Source organism: Symphalangus syndactylus, chromosome 20 (assembly GCF_028878055.3).
Source record: "Symphalangus syndactylus isolate Jambi chromosome 20, NHGRI_mSymSyn1-v2.1_pri, whole genome shotgun sequence".
Classification (NCBI taxonomy): domain Eukaryota; kingdom Metazoa; phylum Chordata; class Mammalia; order Primates; family Hylobatidae; genus Symphalangus; species Symphalangus syndactylus.
Window position 1 is genome coordinate 26,860,702 of NC_072442.2, and position 14,176 is coordinate 26,874,877.

Here is a 14,176-nt window from a genome sequence, read left to right on the forward strand (position 1 = left end):
CACCACCACACGTGGCTAATTTGTATATTTTTAGTAGAGATGGGGTCTCACCATGTTGGCAGGCTGGTCTCAAATTCCTAACCTCAAGTGATCCACCCGCCTACGCCTCCCAAAGTGCTGGGATTACAGGTATGAGCCACCATGCCTGGCCTATAGAGTGCTATTTGCCAGACATTGTGCTGAGCACTTCAAAGTGCATTATCTTATCCTCAGATCAGCTCCATAAAATAGCTACCATTATTACCTCTACATGTATATAGATATATGTATCTATCTCTCTATATATATCTACATACATTGGAAGTCTCACCAGTGTTTTAACTTTTGCTTTCAACCACTATACATATTTTAAAGAGCTTAAGAGGAGAAGCAACCATTTGTGTTTTAAAATTTTCCCAGATACCATTTCTGCTACTCTTTATTTATCTCTGAAGTTCTAGTATTACCACTGGTATAATTTTCCTTTGGCCTAAAGACCTTCTTATACGTTTATTTTAGGGCAGAACTTCTGACAACACATTCTCTTAGATTTTCTTCATCTGAAATGTCTTTTTTCTTTTTCTTTTTGCCTTAATTGTTGAAGGGTATTTTTGCTGGATATAGAATTCTGAATTGACATTTCTCTCAGTACTTTAAAGATGTTCTGCAGCTACTTGAATTGCTGAAAGGCTTAAAGTTGGGGACCGGCTCTATCACATACATGTTTTATAGAAAGGTTCATTACTTTTATATCTTCATTGTGGACCATAGCCTTTATCATCACTAAATCTTTGTCTCATTTATGAGTTTTTAAATTTTGCTTTGAACCTAAACTTTTATAACTCCTTTCTTTTTATTTCCTCCAATGTGGAGTTTATCAGGGACAACATAGGCAGTTGGAAATACATAACTGGAGTTTAGAAGAGAGGTCTAGGTAGGAAAATGGATCTATAAGTCATTGATATTTTGGTGGTAATTGAGTCAACTGATAATTAGGGGAAAGTTGAGCACACTAAATGCTGAGGACTATCACATGTAAGAGGGATGTTTGAAGGAAGAATAACTGGTCACGGAAATTGGGTCATGAGTGGCAACAGGAAATTTAAGAAGGATGTAGTGGCCAAAGGTATCATACATGCATTGTATATGTATGTAGATATATATCTTTCAATGTATGTAGATATATGTCTACATACTTATACAATGTATGCATGTAGATACACATTGAAAGTATAGATACATATCTATATATCTACATACATTGAAAATGTATATATACACACACACACACACACACACACACACATATATACAATTATAAAGGAGGGGGACTAGAATAAAGAAACCTATATGGTTGCAATAGTTTTACGTTTCATTTAGAGGTAAAATGCTAACTCTAAGTAGTTAGGTTAGGTATATATTTTGTAATTCCTACAGCAAAAACATAGCACAGATATGACCAAAAGCCGTTTAATAAAACATAACACTAAAAAATACTCAATCCAAAAGTAGGCAGAAAAAAACAGAAGAAACCCCCCAAAAAAAGAGATAAGCAGAAAACAAATAATAAAATAGGACACCTAAATCCAGTCATTATCAATCATATTAAATGTAAATGGTCCAAAACACATTAATTAAAAGACGCTGTCAGATTACATTTAAAAGAAAAATAAAAAAACAAGAAACCATTTGAAAATATAATGATGTGGCCAGGTATGGTGGCTTATGCCTATAATCCCAGCATTTTGGGAGGCTGAGGAGGGCAGGTGGCTTGAGCCCAGGAATTCAAGACCAGCCTGGGCAACATGGTGAAACCCCATCTCTATTTTTACAAATTGAAAAGTAGATGAATATCATGATATATAGATTAAAAGCAAAAGGGTAGAGAAAGATATGTCATTCTAACACTAGTCAAAAACAGTATTATATTACTAATGTAAAACACTAACTTTATATTAGTATTAAATAATGGTTTGTTTGTCTGTCTGTTTTCGAGACGGGGTCTTGCCCTGTTACCCAGGCTAGAGTGCAGTGGCACGATCTCGGCTCACTACAACCTCTGCCTCCTGGCTTCAAGCAGTTCTCCTGCCTCAGCCTCCCAAGTAGTTGGGATTACAGGCGCCTGCCACCGCGCCTGGCTAATTTTTGTATTTTTAGTAGGGACAGGGTTTCACTATCTTAGCCAGGTTGGTCTCGAACTCCTGACTTCAGATGATTCACCCACCTTGGCCTCCCAAAGTGCTGGGATTACAGGCGTGAGGCACCATACCCGGCCTGTATGTATTTATTTAGAGATGGAGTCTTGCTCTGCTTCCCAGGCTGGGGTGCAGTTGTGTGATCTCAGCTCACTGCAATATCCACCTCCTGGATTCCAGTGGTTCTCTTGCCTCAACCTTCTGAGTAGCTGGGACTACAGACGTGTGCCACCATGCCAGGCTGTTTTTCTATTTCTAGTAGAGACGGGGTTTCACCATGTTGGCCGGTCTGGTCTCGAACTCCTGACCTCAGGTGATCCACCCACCTTGGCCTCCCAAAGTGCTGGGATTACAGGCGTGAGCCACTATGCCTGGCCAAATAATGGTTTTTAGTATAATGATTATTACCAGAAATAAAGCTTATTTCAGAATGATAAAGGGGTCAAATAATCATCAAGAGGACAAAACTGTAAATGTTTCTGCGTCTAATAACAGGGCCTCAAAATACAGGACGCATAAACAGACAGAATTTCAAGGAGAAAGAGAACAAACCCATAACAATCATTGTAGACTTCAACACTCCTTTCTCAGTAATCACTAGAACAAGCAGACAGGAAATCAGCAAAGATAGAGAAGACCTTAACACGATCAACCAACTTGACCTAATTATTATTTATGAAACACTTTACCTAACGGCAGCAGAACACATCTTTCCTATTACAAACTGAACATTCACCTAAACAATGTTTCAGGCCATATACAAACCTCTAAATTTTTTTTTTAATTCATCATATCAAGTGTGTTCTCTAACCATAATGGAATTAAATTAGAAACCAACAACAAAGATATCTGGGAAATCCCTAAATATTTGAAAATTAAACAATACGTTTTCAAACAAATCATGGGTCAAAGAATAAGTCATAATAGAAATTTTACTATATTGTGAACCAAATGAAAATGAAAATAAAACATATATCACAAATTCTAAGATATGTTTTTAAAAGTGAACAAAGGGGCTGGGTGCGGTGGCTCATGCCTGTAATCCCAGCACTTTGGGAGGCCGAGGCAGGTGAATCACCTGAGGTCAGGAGTTTGAGACCAGCCTGGCCAACATGGTGAAACCCCATCTCTACTAAAAATCCAAAATTAGCTGGGCGTGGTGGTGGGCACCTGTAATCCCAGCTACTCGGGAGGCTGAGGCATGAGAATCATTTCAACCCGGGAGGTGGAGGCTGCAGTGAGCCAAGATTGTGCCACTGCACTCCAGTCTGGGCAACAAAGCAAGATTCTGTCTTAAAAAAAAAAAATGCGGTCGGGCGTGGTGGCTCACGCCTGTAATCCCAGCACTTTGGGAGGCTGAGGCGGGTGGATCATGAGGTCAGGAGATCGAGACCATCCTGGTTAACACGGTGAAACCCCGTCTCTACTAAAAATACAAAAAATTAGCTGGGCACAGTGGCAGGCGCCTGTAGTCCCAGCTACTCGGGGGGCTGAGGCAGGAGAATGGCGTGAACCTGGGAGGCGGAGTTTGCAGTGAGCCGAGATTGCGCCACTGCACTCCGGGCTGGGCAAAAGAGCGAGACCCCATCTCAAAAAAAAAAAAAAAAAAAATGCATAAAGGAGCACAATGGTTTAGCCTGGAATCCCAACACTCTGGGAGGCCAAGGCAGGCGGATTGCTTGAGCCCAAAAGTTCAAGACCAGCCTGAGCAATATAGTGAGACCTCTCTCTATTTGAAAAGAAAGAAAGAAAGAAAGAAAGAAAGAAAGAAAGAAAGAAAGAAAGAAAGAAAGAAAGAAAAGAAAGAAAGAAAAAGAAAGAAAGAAAGAAAGAAAGAAAGAAAGAAAGAAAGAAAGAAAGAAAGAAAGAAAGGAAAGAAAGAAAGAAAAAGAAAAATCAAAGGAAATAAGGTATATATGCGCAATAGGATACTATTCAGCCATTAAAAAAGTGAAATCCAGGACGGGCATGGTGGCTCATACCTGTAATCGCAGCACTCTGGGAGGCTGAGGCCGGCGGATCATGAGGTCAGGGGTTCGAGAACTGACTGGCTAACATAGTAAAACCCCGTCTCTACTAAAAATACAAAACTTAGCCAGGCATGCTGGCGGGCGCCTGTAGTCCCAGCTACTTGGGAGGCTGAGGCAGGAGAATCACTTGAACCTGGGAGGCGGAGGTTGCAGTGAGCCGAGATTGTGCCACTGCACTCCAGCCTAGGTGACAGAGCAAGACTCCGTCTCAAAAAAAATAAAAAATAAAAAAAAGTGAAATCCTTCATCTATAAAGCTAGAGGTTTGGAAAATAAAACCTGTTTGCAGCAACATGGATAGAACTGGAGGACATTATGTTAAGTGAAATAGGCCAAGGACAGAAAGACAAGTATCACATAATCTCATTCATATGTGAGAGATTAAGAAGTTGATTTCATGGAGATAGGCAGTAGAATGATGGTTACTGGGGGCTGGGAAGCAGGTAGGGATGAAGACAAGTTGGTTCATGGGCATAAAAACTCAGTCAGATAGAAGGAAAAAGTTTTAGTTTTTGTTTGCACAGTAGGGTGTCTAGAGTCAACAATAACTTAGTGTACATTTTAAAATAGCTAGAACATTTGTTATCTTCCCAATACAAAAAAAAGGATAAACATCTGAGATGATGGATAGCCTAATTAACCTGATTTGATCATTACACATTGTATGAGTCTATCAAAATATTACATATGCCCTTATAAATATGTACACTCCACCTTAAGGAAACAGTGAAAAAAGAAGGTGTGGAACAACAACACGCACAACAAAATCAGAGAGGAAAATCTTTGTGAACTTGGGTTGGTCAGGTCAGGAGTCAGCAAACCATGGCCAATCCACTACCCATTTTTGTAATAATCAAAAGAATAACAATATAATTGATAATTTGTAAATTATCTGAAATTGAAACTGCAGTGTTCATAAAGTTTTATCGGAACAGCTATTCTCATTCACTTACATATTGTCTATGACTGCTTTCATTGCTACAACGGCAGAGCTGCAACAGGGACAGCAAGGCTGAAATATTTACTATCTGACCTTTTACAGAAAAAGTCTGGCAAGGTCTGGGTTAGGCAGAGTTGTTAGATGAACACCAAATCTGTAAAAGAAAAAATGTGGTAAATCAGGCTTCATCAAAATTTAAAACTTATGCTCTGGGAAAATGACACTGCTAAGACAATGAAACACAAGGCACAGATGGGGAGAAAATACATGAACATCCCACAGCCTAACAAAGCACTTATATCCAAAATATATAAAGAACACTTATTACCCAATAATAAGAAATTGGCCAGGCATGGTGGCTCATGCCTGTAATCCCAGCACTTTGGGAGGCCAAGGCAGGCAGATTGCTTGAGCTCGGGAGTTCAAGACCAGCCTGGGCAACATAGCAAAACCGCATCTCTATTAAAAATACAAAAATTAGCCACACATGGTGGCACGCACCTGTGGTCCCAACTACTTGGGAGGCTGAGGTGGGAGGATCACCTTGAGCCCGGGGTCGAGGGGAATGACAGGCTGCAGTGAGCCAAGATCAGGCCACTGCACTCCAGCGTGGGTGAAAGAGCGAGACTCTGTCTTAAAAAAATAAAAGAAGAATAACAATAAAGAAAGCAACCCAATTAAACATCTTAAATAAAGATTTTGGTATCTTGGCCAGGCACGGCGGCTCATGCCTGTAATCTCAGCACTTTGGGAGGCCGAGGCAGGCAGATCGCTTGAGCACAGGATTCAAAATCAGTCTGGGCAACATATCAAAACCCCATCTCTATTTAAAACAAACAAACAAACAAACAAACAAAAAACTAGCCAGGTATGGTGGTGTGCACTTGTAATCTCAGCTACTTGGGAGACTGACAGGTGGGAGGATGGCTTGAGCCCAGAAGGTGGAGGCTGCAGTGAGTGGTGACTGTGCCACTGCTCTCCAGCCTGGGCAACAGAGCAAGACTCTGTCTCAAAAAAAAAAGATTTTAGTATTTTTCCATAAACAATGATATACAGATGGCAAATAAAAAGATGCACATAAAAAGAGGCTCAGAACCATTGGTCATTAGGGACAAGCAAATTAAAACCACAAGGAGCTACCACCATATACTTATTAAGGTGGCTAAAAAAACAACAACAACAAAAACTGACAGTATCAAGTGCTAGGGAGGATACAGGGCAACCGGAACTCCTCATACATTTGCAGGTAAGAATGCAAAATGGTACAGCTACTTTGGAAAACAGTTTTGGCAGTTTCTTATAAACATACAACCCAGAAATCATACTCCTAGGTATTTACTCAAGAGAAACAAGTATTGTGTTCATACAAAAAACATTATGGAAATGTTTGGGGCAGCTTTATTCATAGCTGCCAAAAACTAGAAATAACCAAAACAATTTTGAATCGGATGAATTACCAAATTTGGTTGGATCTTGTTTGGCTTTTTGCTTTGCTTTTTAATCAACCATTTACCAGCAACTGTTGCACAGGCCCGTCAGCACTCGAAGAATAAAAACAAACACACAGGACCAGGTAAGGTTTCCCTACTAACCCAAATGATCCGCTTCCTTAACACAATTTAAAAACCACAGCTAGGGGTGTGAACACAGGCATGTTTTTCTGTGTGTTTGTGTGCCACAATCTGTCCAAATCCTTAATTCCCTTTTAAGGAACAGATATATACTAAAAATCCGAAAGGAAACACATTAGAAATGCAAAGAGGTTTGCAAAACAAGAGGCTTCTTTCATTCCAGAAAACTACACCAAAACAAGCGGAGAAAAATGAATGTAATGGATATGTGTTTGCCAAAGTTTAAATTCTGCCCGGTGGAGACACTGCACTGGCACAAATTTTGAGGAGAAAAAAAGGGGATTGGGGGGACGGGGAGCAAGCGAGTGCGGCCTGCAAACTGCAACAATGCAATCTCCATTTTGAACAATGCGCTTCTTTCCTCTTATAAATCTAGTTTTTTGCCACTTGATGTGCCCTCCCATTTCCCCTCTGTTTAGGGGTCGGCGGGGTTGGCGGGAGATCGGAGCGGGATGCACAACACATAAGTGAGCAAGGGGGGAGGGGAGAGGAGGTGGAGAATGAGTCTGCCGCAACTGCGCTGGGTGGGTACCTGGAGTGCTGCTGAAGCCGCTTTCCGTGGAGTAACTGGCGTCCTCGTCGTCATCTTCCAGCTCCTCCGGATAATCGGAGTCATCCTCGTCCTCCTCCATCTCATCCTCCTAGCTGTCCTCAGACTCCTGGGTCTCCTCGGCATCGCCGCCCCCCTCCTCTTCCTCCTCCTCCTCGCTCTCGTGGTCATCATACACCACTTTGTTGACGGCCCTCCAGGCCGCGGTGGTTCGGGCTAGGTGGCTGCCCCCGACCCCCCGCCGGCCTGGTGCGCTGCTGCTGGCGGGGGGCGGGCCGGTGGCGGCGGCTTCCTCCGGCTACTGCTGCCCACCCTGGGCGAGCTCAGCCGCGTCTTGGGCGCCACCTCAGCCTGGCGGCTGCCCACCTGCCCCGGCTACTACCGCGTATCCGCGAGCAGAGCCCTCGATGGGTCCGGACGTGGGCGGCGACGGGGCCGGGTCGCAGCGCTCCGCAGCGGGAGCCGAGGGCTGCTTGGTCGGCCTGCCCCGCCGGCCCTTCTTGTTGGAGCCCACGCGAGGGGAGAAGGGAAAGCGGACGGGGAGGGCCGGGCGCAGTGGGGGCGGTGGGGAGCGCCGGGGCCGGGTTGGGAGGCCCGAGGGGCCGGGCGGGAGGGGCCTGGCCGGCGGAAGCGGGTGGAGGGAGAAGGCTCAACCGAATTGAGCCCACTCAATAACGCCTTCAACCGCCACCTTCTTTCTTCCCTCTATAGGAGCGCGGTCACGTGAGCTGAGCCGCCGCCGAGCCTGGGAAGGGGGCGAGGTGGCGCGGCGGCCGCTAGGGGGAGCGCGGGAGCATTGAGTCCGGGGCGGAGAGCTCGGGGCGCCTGGACTTGGCTCAGCACGGCGCTCCGGGTGCGGGTGGCGCGGCTGAGAGAGGCCCGCGGCTCGCGACATGCCCCGCGTCTAAGGCCTTCGGAGACCACAGTCTCCGCGGACCCCTGGCTGGAGCCCAAAGCCGGCCGGACCTCCTTCCCGCGACTCCCTTTCCGCGGCTCAGAGAGGAAGGCAGGAGGGCCCCCAAATATCGTTCCCCTCCCGCAGAGGCAGCGAGAGAAAGAAAAAAAGTCGCGGAGGAGGGCGGCCCGAGCGACCTAAGGGACAGGGCAGCGCCAGCAACCGAGGGAAATTAGTCAGGGTGGGGTACAGGGAGACAAGCCCCCAGAATTTAGGAAACTCCGAAGCTTGGAGCTGGAGTCCCGAATTGACTCCAATGACAACTGCTCCGGATCTGTGCCAGGAGCCACACCCCGGGCTGCCACGCCCGGAGGGAGGGGGGCCCTAAGACCTGCTGCATGGAATGCCCCCCACTCGGAAAGCCTCAGTAAACTCCAGAATGCAACTACTGCATGTTCCAATCTCCCGCCACCTTCCCAGTGTCCCAGCTAGGACCCCGACCACCTTAGCAAGAACTTACCTCTCCTTTGCAGTGGAAAAGAGGGAACCCAACCTAAAACCTACTTCACGCTGTTATAGGTTTGTATGATCGGGAAATAACCTTAATTTATTTACCTGACAAGTCACTAGGTTTGAGCTTAGCCCAGGGGACGAATCATGGTGACATTTCAGGCACCCTCAAACCTTATCACAGGGACTCAACCCTGAGTGGTTGAGGTCGGTTGTTCAGATAAGAGAAAGATTTGCTGGGCGCAGTGGCTCACACCTGTAATCCCAGCACTCTGGGAGGCCGAGGCGGGCGGACCACAAGGTCAGGAGTTCAAGACCATCCTGGCTAACACAGTGAAACCCCATCTCTACTAAAAATACAAAAAAAAAAAAAAAAAAAAATTAGCCGGGCGTAGGTGGTGCACGCGTGTAATCCTAGCTACCCAGGAGGCTGAGGCAGGAGAATGGTGTAAAACCCGGGAGGCGGAGGTTGCAGTGAGCCGAGATCGCGCCACTGCACTCCAGCCTCGGAGACAGAGCGAGACTCCGTCTCAAAAAAAAAAAAAAAAAAAAGAAAGGTTTTATAAACATATATTAATATTTATTGAGATAAGTGACAACCGAAAAGTAATTTAAAGAAAAATAGTTGGCCGGGCGCGATAGCTCACGCCTGTAATCTCAGCCCTTTGAGAGGCCACAGTCGGACGATTGCTTGAGGTCAGGAGTTCGAGACCAGCCTGGGCAACATAGCAGGACCTCGTCTCTAGAAAAAAAATTGAAAAATTAGCCGGGCATGGCGGTGCGCACCTGTGGTCCGAGCTATGCCAGAGGGTGAGGGGGGAGGATCACTTGAGCCTGGGAGGTGGATGTTGCACTGAGCCATGATTGCACCTCTGCACTCCAGCCTGAGTGACAAAGCAAGACCCTGTCTCAAAATTTTTTAAAAAGAAAGAAAAATACCTAAGAGGATTCTGTACATCAAATGGCTTATTTCAATCTAGTCAGGAAAATGGAACACATATGTGAAATGAAAATTAAAATACAAGCACTAATTGCCAAATAAATGCATTCAATACAGTTTGGTTGAGCTCTAAGGGTGGCAAATGTGTATATGTCTTCAGGGACTAGGTAAGTAATGTAAGTCAATAAAGTAGACAAGGTGAAGACCTAGGCCAATGGAAATGCCCATATTTCATTTGAAGAGGGTGGCCAGGTGTGGTGGCTCAGGCCTGTAATCCCAGCACTTTAGGAAGCCAGGTGGGTGGATCACTTGAGCCCAGATATTCGAGATTAGCCTGGCCAACATGGTGAAACCCCATCTCTACTAAAAACACAAAAATTAGACAGGCATGGTGGCATCTGCCCGTAGTCCTAGCTACTCAGGAGGCTGAGGCAGGAGAATCACTTGAACCTGGGAGGCAGAAGTTGTGGTGAGCAGAGATTGTGCCACTGCACTCCAGCCTGGGCAACAGAGCGAGACTCCTTCACTACCCCCCCCCACCAAAAAAGAGAAAAGTTAAAAAAAAAGACCAAAAAAATCCCAACTCTTCTTTGAATGGATTAGCAGGTATTTGCTGTTTTGCTCCTTTATGCCTTCATGAATTTTTCTGTGGCTTCAAGAAGAAAAATGTTAAGTCAGTGAATACTGTATAGGTTGAGCATCCTTATCTAAAATGCTTTGGATCAGAAGTGTTTTGGGCTTTGGAATATTTGCATTATACTTACCAGTTGATCATTTCTAATCTGAAAATCTGAAATGCTCTCATGAGCATTTCCTTTGAACAGCATGTTGATACTCAAAAACTTTTGGACCTTGGAGCATTTTGGATTTCAGATTTTCAGAATAAGGGTATTCCACCAGTATCCTTTTATTTATCTATGATTTAATATAGCCCTTCTTTCTTCAGAATTACTGAGTGACTCATTCCTGTAATGCTGCTAAATTTTTATTATTACCTTAATATTTAACATTTATTGATCACTAATGTGCCCAGGCACTATGGTAGATGCCTTATCATTATACTTTTAAGTCTTATAGTGGCACACAGTCAGGTTTTATTATATCCTCATTTTACAAGTGAGGTAAATAAAATGTCTTAGAGACACAGAGAGATTGTGTTTTGTCCATGTCCACGTATCCTATAAGCACATTAGCCTATTTAAAGCCAGATCTCTCCAAAAGCCCAGTTTTTTCAGTTCCCTCAGTTTGCCATTGAGGAAACAGGAAAATCAGACTCGCTGTCATCAATTGCCTCACACATACTCTTGAATTCCTTTTGAGTGGGAACAGAAATACCATTATATGTGTTCCTGTACGTCTAGTCCTAGACATTAATTTGCCTTGTTTCTTTTAAGTTAGTGACCGTCTCTGTTGAAGTCTTTAAATCCATTAAAAGTGAGTGGAACCTTAGGAGCGTTTTAGGCTGGAGAGGAAGCCCCTCTTCTCTTCAGTTTGGGCTTCGATTGTCCAGAAGTAAAGAGGGATGAGATATTATCTGAGATAACTCCTTCAAGAACCAGAACTTAGCAAAGCATTACACCATTTTGATGGAAATATTTCTAAACTATAAAATTAGCCAGGTATGGTGGCACATGTCTGTAGTCCTAGCTACTTGGGAGGCTGAGGCGGGAGAATTGCTTGAACCTAGGAGTCTGAGTACGCAGTGAGCCGTGATGGTGCCACTGCACTCTAGCCTGGGTGACAAAGTGAGACCCTGTCTCTAAAATAAATTTATTTTATTCTAAAATAATTCTAGGCCAGGTGCGGTGGCTCATGCCTGTAATCTCAGCACTTTAGGAGGCTGAGGTGGGCAGATCACAAGGTTACAAGATGGAGAACATGTTGGCCAACATGGTGAAACTCCATTCTACTAAAAATACAAAAATTAGCTGGGCATGGTGGCACATGCCTGCAGTCCCAGCTACTCTGGAGGCTGAGGCAGGAGAATTGCTTGAACCTGGGAGGCCGGGGGTTGCAGTGAGCAGAGATCGCGCCACTGCACTCCAGCCTAGGCAACAAGAGCAAAACTCCTCTCAATAAATAATTAAAATAAAATAATTCTAAATACATTCTGCTCATCATATTGTTACATTGATGATCTTAAAGTTGATTGAGATGTAGCTGAAACTGGCTTCCACAAAGTACTCTCATGTGGTTCTGAATTTTGAGGTCATCTTTCTCTGTATCAAGTTCTTTAGATGTCCTTTCTCAGAGTAATCAAGTTTGAGTAAGACCTGCAGGGATCTCTTGTGAGCACATATATTGAGTTTTAGTGCATAAGCTTTGTTTTAACTTTTCACTGGGTAGATGAAACTCTCAGAGAAGTGGCATTATGTCTAACATATAAAGTATTTCCCTCCATTTTTAAACAGAGAAGAAGATACAGAAAATGAAAATGAAAATAAAATTTGGTACTACAGCACAAAGGTCCAGCTTGCAGAATTAATTGACTGTCTAGACGAAGATTATTGGGAAGCAGAACTCTGCAAATTTCTGGAAGAAATGCGTGAAGAAATCCACCAACACATGAACATAACTGAAGACCTGACTGATAAGGTTCGGGGCAGTAACAAATCCTTTCTGGCGGCAGCTAATGGTGAGAGGGGCATTTTCTCATTTTATTTTTGTTAAGTCTGAGCTAAACTGTTGGTACGAAATCACTGCAAAATTTGAAAATAGATTAAATTTTTTTTTTTTTTTGAGACAGTCTCGCTCTGTCGCCCAGGCTGAAGTGCAGTGGCACAATCTTGGCTCACTGCAACCTCCGCCTCCTGGGTTCATGCCATTCTCCTGCCTCAGCCTCCTGAGAAGCTGGGACTACAGGCGCCCGCCGCCACCACACCCAGCTAAATTTTTTGTATTTTTAGTAGAGATGGGGTTTCACCGTGTTAGCCAGGATGGTCTCGATCTCCTGACCTCGTGATCCGCCCGCCTTGGCCTCCCAAAGTGCTGGGATTACAGGCTTGAGCCACCGTGTCCAGCCGAAAATCGATTAAAATTTTCAAGTATGGTCATGCATTGCTTAATGATGGGGGTACATTCTGAAAAATGTGTCATTTGGCGATGTCACGATTGTGTGAACATCATAGAGGACACTTATACAAACCTAGATGGTAGGGTTTCCTACACACCTAGGTTATACGGCATAGCCTATTGCTGCTAGGCTGCAAACCTGTACGTCATGTGACTGTACTGAATCCCGTGATCAGTTGTAGCATGACAGTAGGTATCTGTGTATCTAACCATATCTAAACATTTAAAAAGGTACTACATAAAATCTTACGGGGTCACCGTAATGTATATGGTTCCTCGTGGGCCGAAACACTGTGCAGTGCATGACTGTGTGTATATTTTACTTTAGTTCTCCGTATTTCATTTTCCCAAGAGAACCTTGTTCATTCCCACATAAATTAGGGATACTATACATTTCAGTGTTTTATTTCTGCCTTGGGTCATTACTAATATTCCCCAAAATGTTAGTTTGTTTCTTTATTCAAGTATCTTAAACGTTTTTGGCATTCCAGCTTTTAAGAAATAATATTCTTTTTGAACTTTTTGCCTTTTTTAAAAAATAAAACTTTAAATTTTAGAATAGTTTTAGATTTATACAAAAGTTGCAAAGATAGTAGAGGGTTTCCATATATCCTGTACTTGGTTACCCCTGTTATTAACGTCTTAGTGTGGGATATTTGTTGCAACTAATGGACCAGTGTTGATACACTGTTATTAACTGAAGTCCATACTTTATTCAGATTTCCTTAGTTTTTACCTGATGTTCTTTTTCTGCCTCATGATCCTATACCACATGATATTTAGTCATCATGTTTTCCTCTAGACTGTCGGTTTCTCAGACTTTCCTTGTTTTTGATGGCCCTGACAGTTTGGAGGAGTACTGGTTAGGTATTTTGTAGAAAGCCCTCCTTATGGGTTTTTCTCATGGTTAGCCTAGGTTTTTGCATTTGGGGGAGGAAGACCACAGAGGTGATGTGCACTTCTCATCAAGAGTGCATGCTGTCGTCGTGACTTATCACTGATGATGTTAACCTTGGTCCTCTGGGTGAGGCAGTGTTTGTCAGGTTTCCCCATATCCTCCCCCATCTCCTCAAACCCCCAATACTGTAAGTCACTGTAAACAGCCACTCTTAGTGGGTGGGGAGTAATGTTCTACTTCTTGAAGGGGCAATACCTACATAAATTATTTGGAATTTTTCTGCACAGATTTGTTTATTCGTTTATTTTTTCAGACACTTATTTCTGAGTATAGATTCATGGATATTTTATACTCATTGGGTTACAACTGGATATTTATTAGGTTATAATTCAATGTCCCCTTATTTATTTTGTCACTCAACTCTGCTTTTCTTTTTTTTTTTTTAGGTTTTAAAAACATATAAACCTTAAAAGTTTTAATAGTATAAAAGGGTATGCTGTGAGAAATGAATCTCTCTACTTCATTACTCTGAACTAT

The 14,176-nt window shown here is 43.5% G+C and overlaps 1 long non-coding RNA gene across 1 annotated transcript; it reads left to right on the top strand.

The window, feature by feature from the left end:
• Positions 1-8,327: 8,327 nt before the first annotated feature.
• LOC134735218 (uncharacterized) lies at positions 8,328-14,146 on the top strand. The gene is made up of 3 exons (XR_010118069.1): positions 8,328-8,798; positions 12,081-12,304; positions 14,086-14,146. It is a non-coding gene; the product is annotated as an uncharacterized lncRNA (long non-coding RNA).
• The last annotated feature ends 30 nt before the right edge of the window (positions 14,147-14,176 follow it).